General features: G+C 39.9%; 1 protein-coding gene across 3 annotated transcripts in view; it reads right to left on the reverse strand.

The window, feature by feature from the left end:
* Positions 1-18,893, reverse strand: part of WASF2 (WAS protein family member 2) — a 73,894-nt gene that overhangs the window by 24,230 nt on the left and 30,771 nt on the right. Inside the window, exon 1 of one of the 3 annotated variants that reach the window (XM_018056759.1) lies at positions 10,730-10,975. The exons of the other annotated variants lie outside the window; for them this stretch is intronic. The gene's annotated coding sequence lies outside the window, so the exon portion shown is untranslated. Of the gene's footprint in view, positions 1-10,729; positions 10,976-18,893 lie in introns of those variants that run through there. 3 annotated transcript variants of the gene reach the window in all.

Here is an 18,893-nt window from a genome sequence, read left to right on the forward strand (position 1 = left end):
GATAAAAGTTATAGGGATGCAGATTTCAATTAAGTTAGTTCCTTTTAATTAGAGCTGTCCTATATTAGAATGGGTTCTCTTCAGAGGTGATAAGTTCCCCAGTATCATCCCCTGGATACCAGCTATTAGGCATGCTGGGGGAGAGATTCCTAGACTGTAAGAAGATGATATGGAGAGGTCAGACTGGATGACTGATACAATGCCCTCTAAATCAAAGATGATATAATTCTGACTCTGGGCTTCAGTTTCTTCATTTGCAAAATAAAAGGACTAAGCCAAGATCTTTAAGAATTTCTAAAATTCTTGGAGCTTTACGCAGTGGCAGTATCGTAGCCAATGAGGTTTATCCGAGGCACGATTATCGCTGATTGAAAACTCTAAAATTCTTGGATTTGCTGGACTTTGGCGACCTGATGTGAAGAACTGACTTATTTGAAAAGACCCTGACACTGGGAAAGATTGAGGGCTGGAGGAGAAGGGAACAACAGAGGGTGAGATGGTTGGATGGCATCACTGACTCAACAGACCTGAGTCTGAGTAAACTCCAGGAGTTGGTGATGGACAGGGAGGCCTGGCGTGCTGCATGCCATGGGGTCACAAAGAGTCAGACACAACTGAGCGACTGAACTGAACTGAGAGCTGCCATAACCTCTGCTTGGCCAACAGTCACTTGCATTTTGAACATAAGGGCAGGGGAGGTCTAGGTACTGTAAAGATGGATGGATCATGTCCATGAATCAAACTCTTCTATAGGTCCAGAATGGTAAAAAGGACATTCCAGATAGTGCCCTGGGGTTAAGTTAATTACACTCGGGGAGCCTCCCAAGCCAATCTGGATGTTGGCTACCCAAAGATGAAAAAAAAAAGGGGGGGAGCTTTTTTTTTTTTTAGACCAGTTACAGACTTCCAGTCAGACTCAGCAGCAACCCCCATCTTCACCCCCCCCCAGCTATTTTCAGCTTAAGGGACTTGAGAATGAGTCAGAATAAATCAAAGACTTCAACCATCCCCTCCAACCCATGGCTTGGAGTACACTGACCAGTCTGGACTGCCAGTACCATGATTGGATTGTGCTTTGAATTGGAAACTGGATGAGGTGTTCTCTGAGGTCCCTTCACAACAGTAAGACTCTACAAGTTTGTATATTTGAAGTTATCATGGGGTATTTATATATCACATTTGGCCAGTCTTAAGGCAAAAGGAGACTCTGACATGTACCCTACACTCTGAACTCTCAACTCTGCTCCCGACAAGCCTGGAGCAGGAGTGGGGTGAAGTAGGTGAGAGGGACGAATTTGGAAGCTGGAATAAGGTAATAAAGGAAGAGTGCATGTGACGGGGAGGATGCACTCATCTGTACTCTACACTTTGAATTCCTATTAACAGCAGGACAAAACACAGATGACTGCTCATTCTGGCAATGACATGTATTACTAGCTGTTTATTATAAATAAATGAACGATGCTTCATTTAGAGCCATGGTCACTGATAACACCTGCAGATTTCTATGGTCACATCCCAAAGCAAGTATATCTGAGCTACAGCAATAACTATAACAACAGAAATGCTTCTCAAGGCAGTTCCTGTTTGAAACATACCCTCAAAATGCTGATCAGCAGTAGCATGGGATGAGAACATGTGGGGATATTGTATGTGTGGCAATTAGTACTTCTGCTTTTCACTTCAGCATTTCCCACTGTTCTATAGTTAACAGCATTTTGGGTAGGGGCATATGAGAAGTGCCTTGCTTTGTAGACTAGTTTCCTCTTTCAGGAGATAAATTTCTTTATGATAAAGAATATGCATTCCACAGTGGTTCAAGAATCTCAACTGAAAAGTCAAACAATCACTTGATTTCAAAATAAAACATAACACTCAGGTTTACGGTAATCTAAGTTGGTCCATCAAAATATTTAAAGGAGTATAAATTTACTGCTGCATATAGCAGTTCCTCACTCTCATGCAACAATCCCAAGGAGAATTGTCTCTTTTATAGACTTAGGCACCTACCACTTCCTGTTGAAATACAGGGTGGGGCTGAAGCTACAAATATAACCAGACTCTCTCCAAACACAAGAAATTACTGACAAATCAGTTCAGGTCACCAGAGTAATGTTTAAAAAAGCTGGCAAGATAAATGGAACTCCAAGAGTGTACAAAGAAAGTATCTGACTGGGAGAACCAAGAATAAAAGCTTACCTGTGATCTAAAACCAGGAGAAATGACCAATTTCATAAATGAATGACACCAGCTATGGACCTACCTTCAATAAATGTAAAGTTCCTTCTTGTCCTAATTTGGTTTTGGGAAAGGAGTCCAGGGGAACAGATTTCTAAACTACAGTATCTTACTCCTTGAACATACTGTACATCTATCAAGGACCACTCACACCTGGCAATTTCATAACTTTCTATTATCTTTTAGGGGCAATACCACCTTTTTTCTTCTATTACTCTTCAGGCTTTAATCATAGCTTTGTTCTTAAAGCTAAAATCGGGAGCTAATAACTTCAACCTGCAAAACTGGTTTCTTCTAGTATCAACTATTCCACAGAAAACTGCCTTTTTTGGTTGGTTTTTGTTTTGGGGTTTGTTTTGTTTTGATTATTACTGTATAGCTGCTTTACAATCTTGTGTTAGCTTCTGCTGTACCGCAAAGTAAATCAGTTACACATATACATATATCCCCTCTTCCCTGGATTTCCTTAGGTCACCACAGAGCACTGAGTAGAATTCCCTGTGCTAATAGTTGGTTCTCATTAGTTTATCTATTTTATACATAGTAGTGTATATATGCCTATCCCAATCCATCCCCAATCCCACTTCCCCTTGGAAGCCATATGCTTGTTCTCTACATCTGTACAATACCTGGAGAAAACCGTAATTCAAGAAGATACAAGCACCCTCAATGTCCACTGCAGCACTATTTACAATAGCTAGGACATGGAAGCCACCTAAATGTCCATCAACAGAGGAATAGGAAAGAAGATGTTGTAACTATATACAATGGATTATTATTACTCAGCCATAAAAAGGAATGAAATTGTGCCATTTGCAGAGATGTGGATGGACCTAGAGACTGACATATAGAGTGAAGTAAGTCAGAAAGAGAAAATCAAATATCATATATTAACACATATATGCAGAATCTGGAAAAATGGTAAAGATGAACTTATTTGCAAAGGAGAAATAAAAAACTGCTTTTCAAATGGCCAAAATTAAGCTCTTTTTTAAAGTAAGATCCATCTGGTTGTCCAAAAGAAAATACACTTAAAATTGTGCATTGGAAACCACTTAAAACTGTGAGTCGGGTTCTAGTTCTTAGTCTAACGATGACTAGCAATTGGAGAAAAACTTTCAATTCATCTTTCCAGTTCAGCTGTGAGCTGCACTAAAAAAAATGCTTGAGAGGTGCTATATGAAACTGAGATTTTGTTTACAAAACATTCCTAGCTCCAAAGAGATTTATTCACATAAAATATTTCCTGTATCTGCATCTTTGCCTAAGTTCCTAGTTATGAATCCATTTAAATTACACAGGGTCTGCATGGTTATCACTGATAACTTCAATAACAGACACAAAGTTCATTTTTACTCTCCCAGTCTTAATTCCAATTTCTAGCAAAACTTAAATTCATCAGAATGGAATGGTCTGAAATACTCCAAACTATCCATCTAAAAGGTCTTACTTTTGATCCAGTAATTACACTCCTGGATATTTATCCAAGGAAACAAAAACACTAGCTTGAAAAGATACCTACACCTCCATGTTCACTGCAGCGTTATTTACAACAGCCAAGACACGGAAGCAACCCAAGTGCCAATCACGAGATGACTAGATAAAGAAGACATGGTACACACACACACACACACACACACACGTACACACTGGAATATCACTCATCCACAAAAAAAGGAATGAAAACCTTTGGGACTGACATATACACACTACTGTATGTCATATAGGAAACTAATAAGGACCTAGTGTATAGCACAGGGAGCTCTACTCGATACTCTGTAATGGTCCATATGGGAACAGAATCTGAAAGAGTGGACAGGGACTTCCCTGGTAGTCCAGTGGCTAGGACTCAGGCTCCCAATGCAGTAGGCACCCGATCAATCCCTGGTCAGGGAACTAGATCCCACATGGTGCAACTAAGAGTTCGCGTATCACAATCACAAGATCTCACATGTCACAACTACAGATCAAACGCACCATGTACCTCGACTAAGACCCAATGCAGCCAAAAAAATAAACATTTTAAAAAATTTAAATAAAAAAATAGAGTGGATCTGTATGTGTGTAACTGATTCACTGTGCTGTATAGCAGAAACTAAAACAACACTGTAAATCAACTACAGTAAAAGTGCTCCCCCTCAAAGCAGAATGAAATCTTGCTATTTGCAACAACACGGATGGACCTAGAGGGTATTATGCTAAGTGCAATGTCAGACAGAGAAAGACAAATACTGTATGATTTCACTTATATATGGAATCTAAAAACGAACAAACACACACAACAGAAATGGGTTCCCTGGTGGCCTAGCGGTTAGGAGTTGGCGCTTTCAGAGCTGCCGCGTGTGTGTCTGCGTGCGTGCTCGGTCACTCAGTCACGTCTGTTTGCAATCCCACTGACTGTAGCCAGCCAGACTCCTCTTGTCCATGGAATTTCCAGGCAAGAACACAGGAGGGGGTTGCCATTTCCTACTCCAGGGGATCTTCCCAGCCCAGCAATCGAACTCGAGTCTTTAGAGTCTCCTGCACTGGCAGGCGGATTCTTCACCACTGGGCCACCTGGGAAGACTGGGATTCAACTGCTGGTTGGGGAACTGAGATCCCTTAAGTGAACAGAACTATGATACAGAGAACAAAGCAGGTGGTTGTCAGAGGACAGGGGGGAAGAAAGAAATAGGTGAAGGAGATTAAGACGTATAAACTTCCAGTTGCAAAATAAACAAGTCAGGGGTATGAAATGTACAGTATGGGAAATACAGTCAGTAACTATGATATGTATTTGTATTGTAACATATCTTAACTAGACTTATCCTGGTGATCATTTTGAAATGTTTCAAAACACCAAATCATATACTGTATAATAGGAACTAACACAGAGTTGCAGCTCAATTATACTTCAAAAATAAACTCATGGAAAAAGAGATCAATTTTATAGCTATCAGATGCAGGGGGAGGGGAACTGGATGAAGGCGGCAGGTATAAACTTCATTATAAAATAAATAAGTGACAGGGATATAATGCACAACATGATAAATATAATTAACACTGATGTATGTTATATACAAAAATTGTTAAGAGTGTAAATCCTAAGAGTTTTCAACAAACACACAAATTTTTTTTCTATTTCTTTAGTTCTGTTATCTATATGGAATGATGGATGTGAGTAAAACCATTATGCTGCACACCTTAAGCATATACAGTGCTGTGTGCCAACTATATCTCAATAAAACTGGAAAAATAAATGGTGGCTCACTTTTACTCTGAGTGCATGCATGCTACATTGCTTCAGTCATGTCTGACTCTGTGACCCTATGGACTGGAGCCCACCAGGCTCCTCTGTCCATGGAATTCTCCAGGCAAGAATACTGGAGTGGATTGCCATGCCCTTCTCCAGGGGATCTTTCCAACCCAGGGACTGAACCCACATCTCTTCCGTATCTTGCATTGGCAGATGGGTTCTTTACCATTGGCATCCCTATGAGTAAGTGAGGAAACCTTATTCCTGTCATTTGTGGGTACTCAAGTACCAGTTTTCTTTCAGCTATAGTCATCAAATGAGCATTAAATTCACACAGGAGTTTAACATGAAAAACAACTCAACTGCTCTGGGACAAAGAAACCTCACAAAACAAAACCTCGTGCTCGCTTCAGCAGCACATATACTAAAATTGGAACGATACAGAGAAGATTAGCATGGCCCCTGTGCAAGGATGACATGCAAATTCATGAAGCGCTCCATATTTTTTAGGAATAAAACTACCGTATGACCCAGCAATCCCACTCCTAGGCATATACCCTGAGGAAACCAAAAATGAAAGACACATGCCTCCCACTGTTCATTGCAGCACTACTTACAATAGTTAGAACATGGAAGCAACTTAGATGTCCATCAACAGATGAATGGATAAAGAAGTTGTGGTACATATACACCAAGGAATGTTACTCAGCCATAAAAAGGAGTGTATCTGAGTCAGTTCTGATGAGGTAGATGAACCTAGAACCTATTATACAAAGTGAAGTCAGTCAGAAAGAGTCAGAAAGAGAAAGATAAATATCATATTTTAACACATATATACGGAATCTAGAAGAATGGTACTGAAGAACTTATCTATAGGGCAGCAATGAAGAAACAGAGAATAGATTTATGGACATGGGGAGAGGGGAGGAAAGGGTGAGATGTATGGAAAAAGTAACATGGAAACTTACATTACCATATGTAAAATAGATAGTCAATGGGAATTTGCTGTATGGCTCAGGGATCTCAAACAGGGACTATGTATCAACCTAGAAGGGTGGAATGGGGAGGGAGATGGGGGGGAGGTTCAAAAGGAAAAGGATATACGTATACCTATGGCTGATATGGACTTCCTTGGTGGCTCAGATGCTAATGCGTCTGCCTACAATGCAGGAGATCCGGATTTGACCCCTGGGTCGGGAAGATCCCCTGGAGAAGGAACCAACTCCAGTATTCTTGCCTGGAAAATCCCATGGACAGAGGAGCCTGGTAGGCTACAGTCCGTGGGGTCACAAACAGTCAGACACACCTGAGCGACTTCACTTTCACTTTCTTTCATGGCTGACTCATGTTGAGGTTTGACAGAAAGCAACAAAATTCTGTAAAGCAATTATCTTTCAACAAAAAAATAGATTAAAAAACCCCAAAACCTCAACAAATCACTGCACAAGATTATTAGAAATGTGTCAATAACTCACACAAGCCCTTATAAAGTATTCTCTTTTTTAAAAAGTTTTCTTTATTTACAGGCAACGACAGAAATGAATGATCTCCGGTTGGCGGTGGCCAAAAAACTGAGATGAGGATAGATACAAAAGGCATTCCTCTCCAAGTACCTGGGCTTGAATACCCGGGAGGAAGCCTAACCTGGACATGTGCTACCATATAGGAACACAAAGTTGTTTTTTATGGGAGAATGTCTAGTTCCCAGTTTACTATCTCACCCAGGGACAGAAAAATGGGGCTAGGCTGTAACCCTTCTTTCCTGGTTCCTGCAAATAGTAGTCTACTGCACTTGGTTAAGCTCCCTACAGATAAGACATTGGAGCACCCACTGGTGGATGAAATACTGAAGCAAGTTTGAAAATGAGGAAGGAGATAATCAGGATGGAACCGTACATTAGGCACTGAGTAGGTCTCATTTCATCCTGCTGGCTCTCTAGCCATGCATTTAATCTCTATGATGCTTCTCTTCATATTTCAGGCATCCCTCCGTAGTAACTACTCCCTCTCTGGGATGAAAAGGCCAAAAAAGAAGCCAGTTCCACACAAATGAGAAAGGCCAGGGGGGGAAAGGTTACAGAGTAACAACAAAAAAGGAAATTCAGCAAAATGTTTTGCTGACAGCTCAAGGCGATACACAAACACACTGTGTGGTCATGGGGTAGACGGAGCAGTAGTCCTGGATGTGACTGGTAACACACCAGCGTAAGTGGGCGAGAGACCTGCCATCTCAGCTGCATCCGTACACCAGCGAGTGGAATTACGAAGCACACTGCCATGAGATTTCATATCAACCATTCTATTCTGCCAGCTGTAACAAGAATTCATTGCTGAAAAAGTGTCACACACTCATCTGTCACCAACGGCCAAGCTGCCAGCAACTAAGAGCAGCAAAGGGCAGCTGTACATCTTCCTCTCACAAGGTCTATCCACCACTCAAAACGTGGGATTTATAAGGAAAAGTCCCTGAACAGCGGGAAAAGCACGTGTCCATTTCTTTTCTTTCTATCCTCAGTTTACTAGGTTACCAAAGCCCTCAAAAGAGCTAATAAGCAGTGATGTAGAGCAGCAAGAGCATGGGCATTAGAGAAAGAGGTATGGATTTCACCCCACTACTGCCGAACTTCAGTTCTGGGACTTTGGCAAGCAGTACTCTCCCTGTCTGTTTCCTAACCTGTTAAAATTAGTAAAATGATCCTTGGTTTTTGAGGTTGTTGTGCAGAAAAATGAAATAATGCATGTATAAAATACTTAACATAGTACCTGGTACAGAATAATCACAATAACAGTAGCAATGACTGTAGCAGTAACAGTAGTCCCTGCAGCAGCAGTGGTGACAGAAATACTAATTCTGCACCTATCTAGCGGTCAGCTCTGGCATATAGCTAAAAATGTGGTTCTCTTAACCAGTAAACACTCTTTTAATAAGTTTTGGGTTGCATTAATTGCTAACTACTAATTATAGTACCCTTATCAATCAGTGAATATTTATCAAGTAGACACTAGATGACACAAAGAAATGTAAAATTCTCCCCATGACTCCAAGAGCTTATAATTTGAGGAGACAGATAAAACACAGGTAAGTACCAACACAGTAAACAGAAGTTATCTAACGAATGATGTAGTCGATTATGACAAAAGAAGGGATGAGAAGATCACTCTCAACTGAACAGAATTCCTGGAATAAAGACCGGAACTGGGCAGGATTTGGATTTAAAGAATAAAGAAGGGAAGTTTTCTAGGTGAGGGTAATATAAGTAGAAGACTTGAATTCTACCATGAGTATTTACGGAAAAGTCACAACTCTAATGGGTTTTTACGGTATTTCATGAAATTTAAGATGCATGATTATTCCAGAGATGTTAAAATATGGGGAAAATATACATCTCAGAATTAATGAAACATAATATTTCTTTTTCTATAATATGAGAGGGTGAACAAGATGATCTTTAAAAGTTCTTTCCAATTCTAAAATGATATTAAAAAAAACAAAATGATATGATTTGGTTAACTTAGACTTACAATATTCAAATTTTACCAAATCATCAACACCATGAGAAGAAAGATAATAAAAAATAAGAGCGACTGAAACCAAATCCCACTATTTATTTGCAAGGCTAAAATGTTTACCTCCTAATTAGTATGTGCGTATGTTCTTTTATATGTGCTAAGTCGCTTCGGTCGTGTCCAACTCTTCACAACCCAATGGACTGCAGCCTGCCAGGCTCCTCTGTCCATGGAATTCTCCAGGCAAGAATACTAGAGTGGGCTGCCATTTTCTTGTCCAGGGGATTTTCCCCACCTATGTATCAAACCAGTGTCTCTTAAGTCTCCACACTGGCAGGGCGGGTTTACCACAAGTGCTACCTGGGAAGCCCTTTCCTCTATATATTTGAACATAATTATAACAGCTGTTTTAATATCTTTGTCTGGTAATTCTATCACCTCTATCATTTTTGAGTGTTTCTATGAACTGATTTTTCCCCTAATTATGGGCCACATTTTCCTGGTAACTTTTGACTGGATGTTGGACACTGTGATTTTATGACGTTGAGTACCTAACATCGTTGTCTTGGTTTCAAAAGTGTGAGGCTTTGTTCTGGCTGGCAGTTAAGTGACTTCTGGCTCAATTTGGTACACCTGAGGTTTCTTTTTAAGCTTTGCTAGGGTGGATCTTGAGCAGCTTTTACTCTCTTGGCTCTTTAGCCCCAGTACAGACATGGCCCTTTTAGTGATCTCTACTGGATGCTCTCTACTGGATCTCTGCTGGAGAGTGAGCAACATGGGCTCTCTACGCTGGCTGATAGGAATTAGTACACCTCCCTACACTGGGAATCAGTTAGCTCATAAGTTGCTGGTCACTCTTTTCCAACCTCCTGTAATCTGACCCCAGGCATATGGGTGATCAGTCAAGCCTCAAGGAGACCCTAAGAAGATTTCTAGAACAGTATTCTTCCTCTTTTCCAGAACTGCACCCCACAGTTTCCAGCTGCCTCAGCCTCCCTTGAACTATTAACACAATTTGTCTCTTCAGTTCAGTAAGACAAATCTGCTCTGCTTGGGATTCCCCACCGCCCCACCCCGCCTTGCTCCATGGTTAGACTATACATCTAGACAGAAAATCAGGGTAATCACGGGGCTCACCTCCTTATTTCCCTTCTCCCAGCAATCAAAGCCACAAGCTTCCTATGTAAGTCAGGACTGACTTCCACTCTGGTTTTGCAAGGTCCCCAATCATAAAGAGGTATTAATTTCAATTTATCTTCAATAAGTATATGCCATGGAAAACTTTTAAAAGGAAGAACAGGTATCCCAAAATCAAATAAGAAAACATTGCAAAAAGGTAGGATATCACCACTATATGCCTGTAACATATTTGAATAACATTTAATTTTCTGAATAATCATAATTAATAATGGCAGAAAATTTTCCCTTTTTCTTTTTTTAAAGTTGGTACTCATATAGGTATTTATCACATTAAAAATCAATACAGCTTGATGAATCCAGAGGCAAGTTCAGTCAAGAGACAAGGATTCCCTGAGCCACTAGTTATATATGACTTTGGGCTGGTTAATCTCTCCAAGCCTCATCTGTAAAATAGGGAAAATAAAACCTATCTCATAGGATGATTTTCAGGATAAAACGAGGTAACATACGTAAGCCTTCTGGAGGAGTATCTAGCACCTAGTAGGTACTCAACAACTGACAGCTCTCATTGTTGCTAATTCAAAGGAGAACTGAGTTTGTTGGACTTACCTCCTAGTGGTAATACAATAATCTAAAGAGCGCAGGTCAAATCAAAGAGTTCTCCTAATTGGGTCTCTTTTCTTTGGTCTCAGAGGAAACCAAGCAGTAGTTAGGCCTCTTAACTTCTGAAACGGGTTCTCTGGGAGTCTGAAGACAGGAGCTGAGAAAGAAATGGATGGCCTCAAAATTCCACCAAATGCAAAACTTATTTTTGAAGTGGAATTAGTGGATATTGACTAAAATAATAAAGACGTGGCCGTGAAGAAACTTATGTATCTAATTAGAGCTGGTTACTATTGTTAAGTGAAGAGTCGACTGGAAAATTCAAGTTAGAACTTGTTTACTTGATCCCTCAACTTTTAAGAAATGCAATCCATTATAAACCCTTGAATTTTAAAATATTTTACTACAACTGTGTAAAATATCACTTGAAGAGAACTGATTTGCCTTTTACTTCATGTTATAAACTAAAAGGTTCAATAAAAACGTATCCAATGTCAAAAAAAGAAAGAAAGAAAGAAATGGATGGCCTTTGCTTACGTTATACCAATTTTAAGGATTAAGACAAAGGGTATCAGTCTATCAGTCCTCCAAATCACTGTCAAGAGTCAATTCAATATTTTCACTTTATGTATTTTGAAAGCAGTCTCAAAAGTACTATTATCTGGATTGTACCATTTCTTAAAAAAAAAAAAAATTCTTTCATCTTAAAGGCCCAAGGCAAATGTCACCATTTCTAAGAAGCCTCCCTCAACTCTTCTAGTCTGAAGTAATTTCTCCCTCTCCAAAGGTGCCAAAAAAGTATGCTGAACCTTTTACGGCAGTCACTACATCCTATATTGTAGCACAGCTTTTTGGAGTGTACAATTCTTTGAATACAGGAACTGAAAAACAAAATATCTTTAAACAGAAACAGTAGTAATAGCAGCAGCTGTTGGAATCTGCTGTAATAAGGGTGGGATTTTTAAAAACTTCTTTGCATCCTACAGTGTCTGCCCAAAATGTGTCAGGTATTTAGTCACATTTTCTTCAACAAATCTAATCTTCAAAACACTACTGAAAGGTAACTGGTAGCATTCTGATTTTACAGCTAAGAAAACTAAAACACTAAGAGCAGTTCTGTAACTTTATCACAGTCACACAGCTTTTAAACCCAGGTCCATCTGCATCCATGACACTATGCTGACTTCACAAACACCCTAGCCAAGACTGTGCCCAAAGTTCTCATTTTCATACACAAGTGCCATCAAACCCCAGACTAGTTTCTTCCCCCTCAAAAAAAAAAAAAGATAATATGCTAACATAAGAAAGCCTTCCTGACATATTTACCCTGGAACTGCAATGGTGTTAATGAGAATAACACACTGCTTTCTCCCTCTCTACACCCAGTTTTAGCCAGCTGCTCAGGGGCTTCACATCTTTCACTTTAAGTAACAGAAACACTGGCTCATTTAAAGTGCCAGCCTCAGATAACATACATGTTCAGATGCTACTGCTTTTCAAACAAACGCCTATTTCCAAAGAGCTAGGCATTTGGGGTTCCGTCACTTCTGATGGGTTACTTTTATTTACAAGGTCCCTGAAAATCACTTTTAAGTTCAATTCTCTGGGCACTGTTGAACTCATCAAATCTTGTCATTAAGGACTTTTTAAAAGTGCCTAATCTATTATCTTCTTTTACAATGAACCAAAACACATTCCCGTGGGTAATTCCTAAAGTGTATACAGTAGTCCCCTTTCTCCAAGAGTCATACATTCCAAGCCCCACAAGGATGCCTGAAAGTACCAAACCCTATATATAAACAAAATACTTTTTTCTTTCCTTGTTAAGTCGAGAACTTTCACCTTTTTCACTTAGAGGAAGTACTTTTTGGCCTCTCTTTGGCTACTCTTGCATTTGAGGGTCATTAATAGGTAAAAGAAGGATTATGTGAACACAACCACTGCAACACCTGCCAACTGATCTAATAACCGAGATGGTGGCTAAGTGACTAACAGGCAGGTAACATACACAGTGTGGATACGCTGGACAGAGACGATTCACGTTCAGGGCAAGACAGCGCAGGATGGCGTGAGATTTCGTTATGCTGCTCAGAAAGGTGAGCAATTTAAAATTTATGAATTGCTTATTTCTAGAATTTTTCATTTAATAATTTTGGACTACTGAAATTAGTTATTATTTAATAATTTTGGTAACTGAAACAGAGGAAACTGAAACTTCAGATAATGGGTGATGACTTTATGTGTTTTAAAATAATATTCTTCTGAGCCTTTTTCTAAAAAGCACAACTGTTTTTCCTTTTTAGCCCAAGCAAAGATAATTATATATCAGAAGTGAGTCCTACCCCCCCATCTCTTTCTGCATATGGGGAATGCTGAAAAGATAAGTCTTTTTTAATTATTAAATGTAAATAGCTCATTAAATATAATCCAATTACTTTAATTGTAAAAGGGAAGTAATTACAGTATGTACATGTATTTTTGCCTAGTAGATTTAATATCTTAAATTAATCTTTTCAGCATTAATATTTTAAATTAACCTTTGATATCAGAAAAATTCCAGAGATTGATGTCTATTTTAAATATATACATATAGAGCTGTACCTTATGGATCTTTGTTGTGCTTTCACCCACAAACAGTTTTTGTGGGAACAGCCCCATCCCCATAAAGAAGGGTAATTAAATAACACCTGCCCTAACTGAACTGGCATTTCTCGTCTGCTGTAATTCATGTTAAAGGGTCTGTTTTAAATTCTAATGCTTTTGTGGGACAAAAAGCCAAGAGATGAATTCTACGGCATTCCAGTAATCACAACAGCTTTACTTAGCAAGACAATTTCAAGCCAAAACTAGGAGCATGTCTCTGGTATAGTAGCCTAAATTTTCCACTACCTCATTTCTATTCTGTTACTATCAATTACAGTTCCCTGAGACTACCCTCGAGCATTCTCCTCTTGCTAGCCCCTTCTGGTCTAGCCCCTCAAGTTTGCTGTTACAACATTTTCCCTTAGCAGCCATTTGGCTCTTTGATTTTTACTCTTTCTTGGTGACTGAGAGTAAGTAAATTGCATAGCTAAATCTATGAACTGCCTTGAAAATGGGCTCTGCCACAGTTTGTGCCCAGAAGAACTTCTATTAAAACGGAGAGTAAAGGCCTATACGGACGAGAAATTAGGAAGACAGTTTTGTTTTTCTACCTCCCACCAAAATCTATCAATGAGTGTTGTTTTAAGATATGAGCATGTGTTTAGAAAAATTAAAATTGTGTTTACGTTAACATGGAGCTTTCCCAAACTTTAGAAATATCAAGAACTGAATGAATATATATGTTATAGCAGTAACAACTGTGGCCATATTTGTACAGCACTTCCCCTCCAAAGTAGAAAAGTTCTATTTAAAGTACAAAGAGGAACTTCTCTGGCAGTCCACTGGTTAAGAATTTGCGATTGCACTGCAGGGGGCACAGGTTCAATCCCTGGTCAGGGAACTAAGATCCCACAAGTCACTCAGTGCGGCCATACATACAAAAGAAACTACAAAGCAACATCATGCCTTTTCAGCAACTTTCCAGGATTTCACTGAAATAAATGTCACTGTTCAGACTCCAGTATTAATGAGCCAAAGGTGCATCTGTGTCTCACTGATATGACTTCTCAAAACAAATAATGAAACAGATAAGCCTAACTATGACTAACTCCTTTCGCCATTCAGACTGTAGCCGTACTGGAGCGGTTCCTGACCACGTAATACATAAGGCTGGCTTCTGCTGTCATCCTGGCTAACTTGGAAGGCTATTTGATGGTCCAAAAGGATAGTGACAAGGGGTCACTGTGAGTGCCTCATTTCAAACACTGTAATGAATTCTGAGCAGTCACCAAAGGTTAGCAGAAGGAATGGAGCCTGATATCTGATGATGCTCACAGGACTCCAGAAGGACAGCGCCATTAAAAGACAAGAAGGAATTTCACAAGTGAAAGGTGTACTGGCAGCTAAAACTGAGCCCCTTTCCAGATTTAAATGATTCAAGTCTCATCTTAGTAACACTGGTATTTTTGCACAAAATGTATCTTATTAGGCCAGCCCTTGAAAGTTAAAAGGTGTCTTTAAATGCCTGCTGATCTAAAATTGCCATGTTCCATGTTTAAAGGGATTGATTCTCTGGAAAAGGACAATAAGATGCCAAATTCTGTTCAATGGAGATCAGAATACTGTTTGGTGAACCTATTCTGCACCTGTGGAAGCAAAAGAATAAGACTGGCTCACACATCCGAGGGAGGGTAGTATTTATGTGGGCTCTCCCAATGACCGCTTTAGCAGCAAATGTAAGAAAGCCCTTTTTTTGAGGCTAAGGGGCGGGTCCAGGACTTTCAACTACCCATTCAAGCAGGGTTACGATTCCCCTCCTCCGTAATTAAGTTCCCTTTCCCACTCTCCACGCATGCATGAATTGCAGTGACATTGACATGGGGGTCTGACATTAGTCTTTGAAGGTCATTTAAATCCTCCTCCTTCCAAGCTGCCTTAAAAGCAATGCATCATCCTCTCCACAATGCCTGAGAATGGGGTTTGACTAGATGGTACTCAATGTGGAGTGAACCTAAAGCATAAAAGGAAAGGGGGCTCCAAATTGATATGATACCTCCAAGGGGCATCATAAAAAGAACCAAAGAAATAAACATTAGGTAAAACTCAGCTGCTCAAGAGACAACATCAAGAGAAACACTAAACATCTAACATAACATGAATGAAAACACGTCTACTGATTAATTTAGGAAGGTAGAAAAGGTCATTCACAATACGGCCCCTTTCTTTGGCTCCAGTCTCATCTTCTGTCATATCTTATATTTACATACCCTTCTCTGAAGTCCCACAGACCATCTCATCACGTTCTCTCTTGCCACCATACTTTTGTTCAAGTCTAACCACCTACCACAACCTCCAACTTCTCAGTTCAGTTGCTCAGCTGTGTCCGACTCTGCGAACCAATGGACTGCAGCACGCCAGGCCTCCCTGTCCATCACCAACTCCCGAAGTTCACCCAAACCCATGTTCATTGAGTCAGTGATGCCATCCAACCATCTCATCCTCTGTCGGCCCCTTCTCCTCCTGCTTCTAGGGTCTTCTCCCCAACTTCTAGGGTTTTCCAAAACTGAGTTCAGGGATTTCCCTGGTGGTCCAGTGGCTAAGACCCTGCAATCCCTGCAGAGGGCCAGGGTTCAATCCCTGATCAGAGAACTAGATCCTGCATGTCACAACTAAGACCCGGGGTAGCCAAATAAATAAATTAAATATTAAAAAAAAAAGAAACCACCCACTGAGCTAAAGTGAAACATCTTTTGACCTACCTTGACCCCAAAGGAGCTTGATGGCCCTCCCTCACACCCTCTTTAAAATTCCATAATACTCTGTGCATTCCCATCCTATCCCATTGCTTTAAAATGACTGATTTTCTTACCTGCTCTCCCACTAGACTAAACTGAGGCTAGTGTTCAGTCATCTCTAATTCTAATGCCTACCACCATGCGAGACACAGAATGTTCAATAAAAATTTGTCAAATGAATAAAGCTACAGTAAGTGGCTACTATGCTTTAGCCCTCGAAAAGGTGAAGTCGGGAGAGTGTCTCTGGACCTCCCGTCTTACAGCACTGCTTCCTGAGGGAAGAGAACCCAATCTGAACGGTCCAAGTTTAACTTCTATTTTAGATTAAGAGTCCTGGTAGCACACCAGATCACAAGACAGAATCTCCATACACTTTCCAAGCCGTAGAAAATATCAAGGGTCTAATCTGATACAGCGTGAGACATTAAAAATTAAAACCCAAGGCAAAAATTAACTAAAAAACAAAAGGCTACCCTGACCAATATGATCAATCTGCCACCTCCTTTTTATTCACTCACCTCCAAGTTCTTACTTCCTAAAGTAAAGAGAGATGAATGCTAAGAGTCATCAGCCAAAGAAGATAAATTTCCAAAAAGGCTAGGGAAGGTCTAAGTCATGAAAATCAGCACATGTCCACTGCTTGAAAGAAATCCAGGCTGTTATTAAAATCCCCGGGCACTTAGCCTAAAACGTTAATAAGCCTCTGAGTCTTTCCTTTCCCTCCCAAATCAGCTTCTGGCTTCCCTTCCCTCGATACTTCTTCCCCATCATCTACTCACCCACCAGCCTGCCCCGTCTTTCTTTTCCTTCCTACCTTCACAAATACTGAGAGAGATGATCAGAATTTGGCAAACAAATGACAACTTCAAACTACATGTGGGACACCAGTATAAAGGATATCCAATTAATCAATTGTTTGTTCCGCCTTCCTTCACTCATTCAACAGACCTTACACTGTGCACACAGTGGGGATATAATTCAACACTGCCCTGTCCTCATGAAGCTTGATCGCTCCTGAAGGAGACAAATTAAAAAGGGGGACAATAATATAAGTGATGAATGTGACCACAAATGTTAAAATTCAAGGGTTATGGAGGCATCCAGCTCACACTGGGGGTGAAGGGGTCATAAGAAAGAGTGTCTTAAAAGATGAAAAGGTTAGTTAAGAGAAGTTTCAGGGGAAAGAAGCAATGTGTGCAGAGGCAAACAGTGTTCCAGGAACAGCAAACAGCTGGGTGTGGCTGAAGTGCAGGAGGTCACGAGTGATGAGGCTAATCAGACAGACAGAGGGCCAGGTACAGAGAGCCTTGTGTGCCGTACTATAGCACTTGGGAGTGTGTTGATGGCTACTGAGAATTATTTAAGATTGAGGCCAGGGAGTGACATGATCGGATTTGCATTTAGAAAGCTCTTTCTGGCAGCAGAGAAAATGTATTACATGAAGGGGAGAAAGACTGAGGCAGTAATCCAAGTGGAAGCACTTCTAATTGATCGATAGAATCTACATAATGGGAAAGTTGCAACATAAGATGACAGAAATTGCTCTATATTGAGTTTGAGACCAAGTTGTCACTGATAAGCTTTCTCTTTTGAACACAATTAAATTACCTAATCTCTCTCAGTTTTTACATTCTGAAAAATGCATTTGTGTGTTCTAGGGGGAACACTAGACTATCATGTATCATCCTTTTCTTAATGCTTTAAAATTTATAGTATAAATTCTTCAATATACGTTTAGTGAGATAGCAAGTATCACTGTAGAGTGTACCTACCACCTAGTTTAAGAAGAATATTACCATTAGTTTTATCTATTTTTTTTTATTTTTTATTTTTACCATTAGTTTTAAAGTCCCCTGCATGTCTCTCCCCAAACCCACCTTCTTCTCTTTTCACCATGAGGTAACACTATCCCAAATAGTGGTAACTTTATCACAACTGTATCTCTAAACATTTTTATTTTCACATGTTTCTTCACATGAATCTTATCATAATGTATATTCTTCTGCAACTTTTCACTCTACAATTTGTTGAGATTCATTCATGTCATTTCCATGGTTACATGGTGCTCTACTGTATGGCCACACTGAGATTTATTTATACAATCTGGAGTTGATGGATATTGGGATTTTTTCCCAGTTTGGATTTTTTGTTTATTTTGCTAATGCCAACAGTGTTGCTACGGACATTTTGGTACACATCTCCCACTGCACATGTGCAAGAGTTCTTTAGGGTAGACAGCCAGGAGAGAAACTGCTGGGTACAGGTGTGCACATCTTCAATCATGAGATAATGCCAAACTGTTTTGCAAAATAGTTGTACCCATTTACACTACTATTTGCTGGGTTCTGGTTGCTTCATAGCCTTGCTGACATTTTTTGCCAGACTTTAATTTTTGCCAATTTGATAGACACAAAGCAGCACATCACTGTAGTTCTGACATGCATTTTCCTGATTGCTCATAAGGCTGAGCATCCTCAATGCTTTTTGTAGAAAGGAGCTACTTTTTATTTTCAGAAACCTTCTCTGAAAGCCTAGAAGGCTGGAAGTCCTTCAGAATGCTGCCTCCCAATAACTAACAAGATGAAAATTGGTCTTTCTTAGCACTAAGCTAAAACTGTATGACCAAATCTCAGCCATACTGACACCTGACACACAGGCAAATCTAAGATTTTTCATCTGACAACTGATGGTGAGTTAGAGAATTTAGAAGGACTACACTGAGACAGAAAAATCAGAGGGGCAAATATTGCAATATTTAAGGCCTCTGACTATCTGATATCAACACACTTCTT

This window comes from Capra hircus, chromosome 2 (genome assembly GCF_001704415.2).
Source record: "Capra hircus breed San Clemente chromosome 2, ASM170441v1, whole genome shotgun sequence".
Classification (NCBI taxonomy): domain Eukaryota; kingdom Metazoa; phylum Chordata; class Mammalia; order Artiodactyla; family Bovidae; genus Capra; species Capra hircus.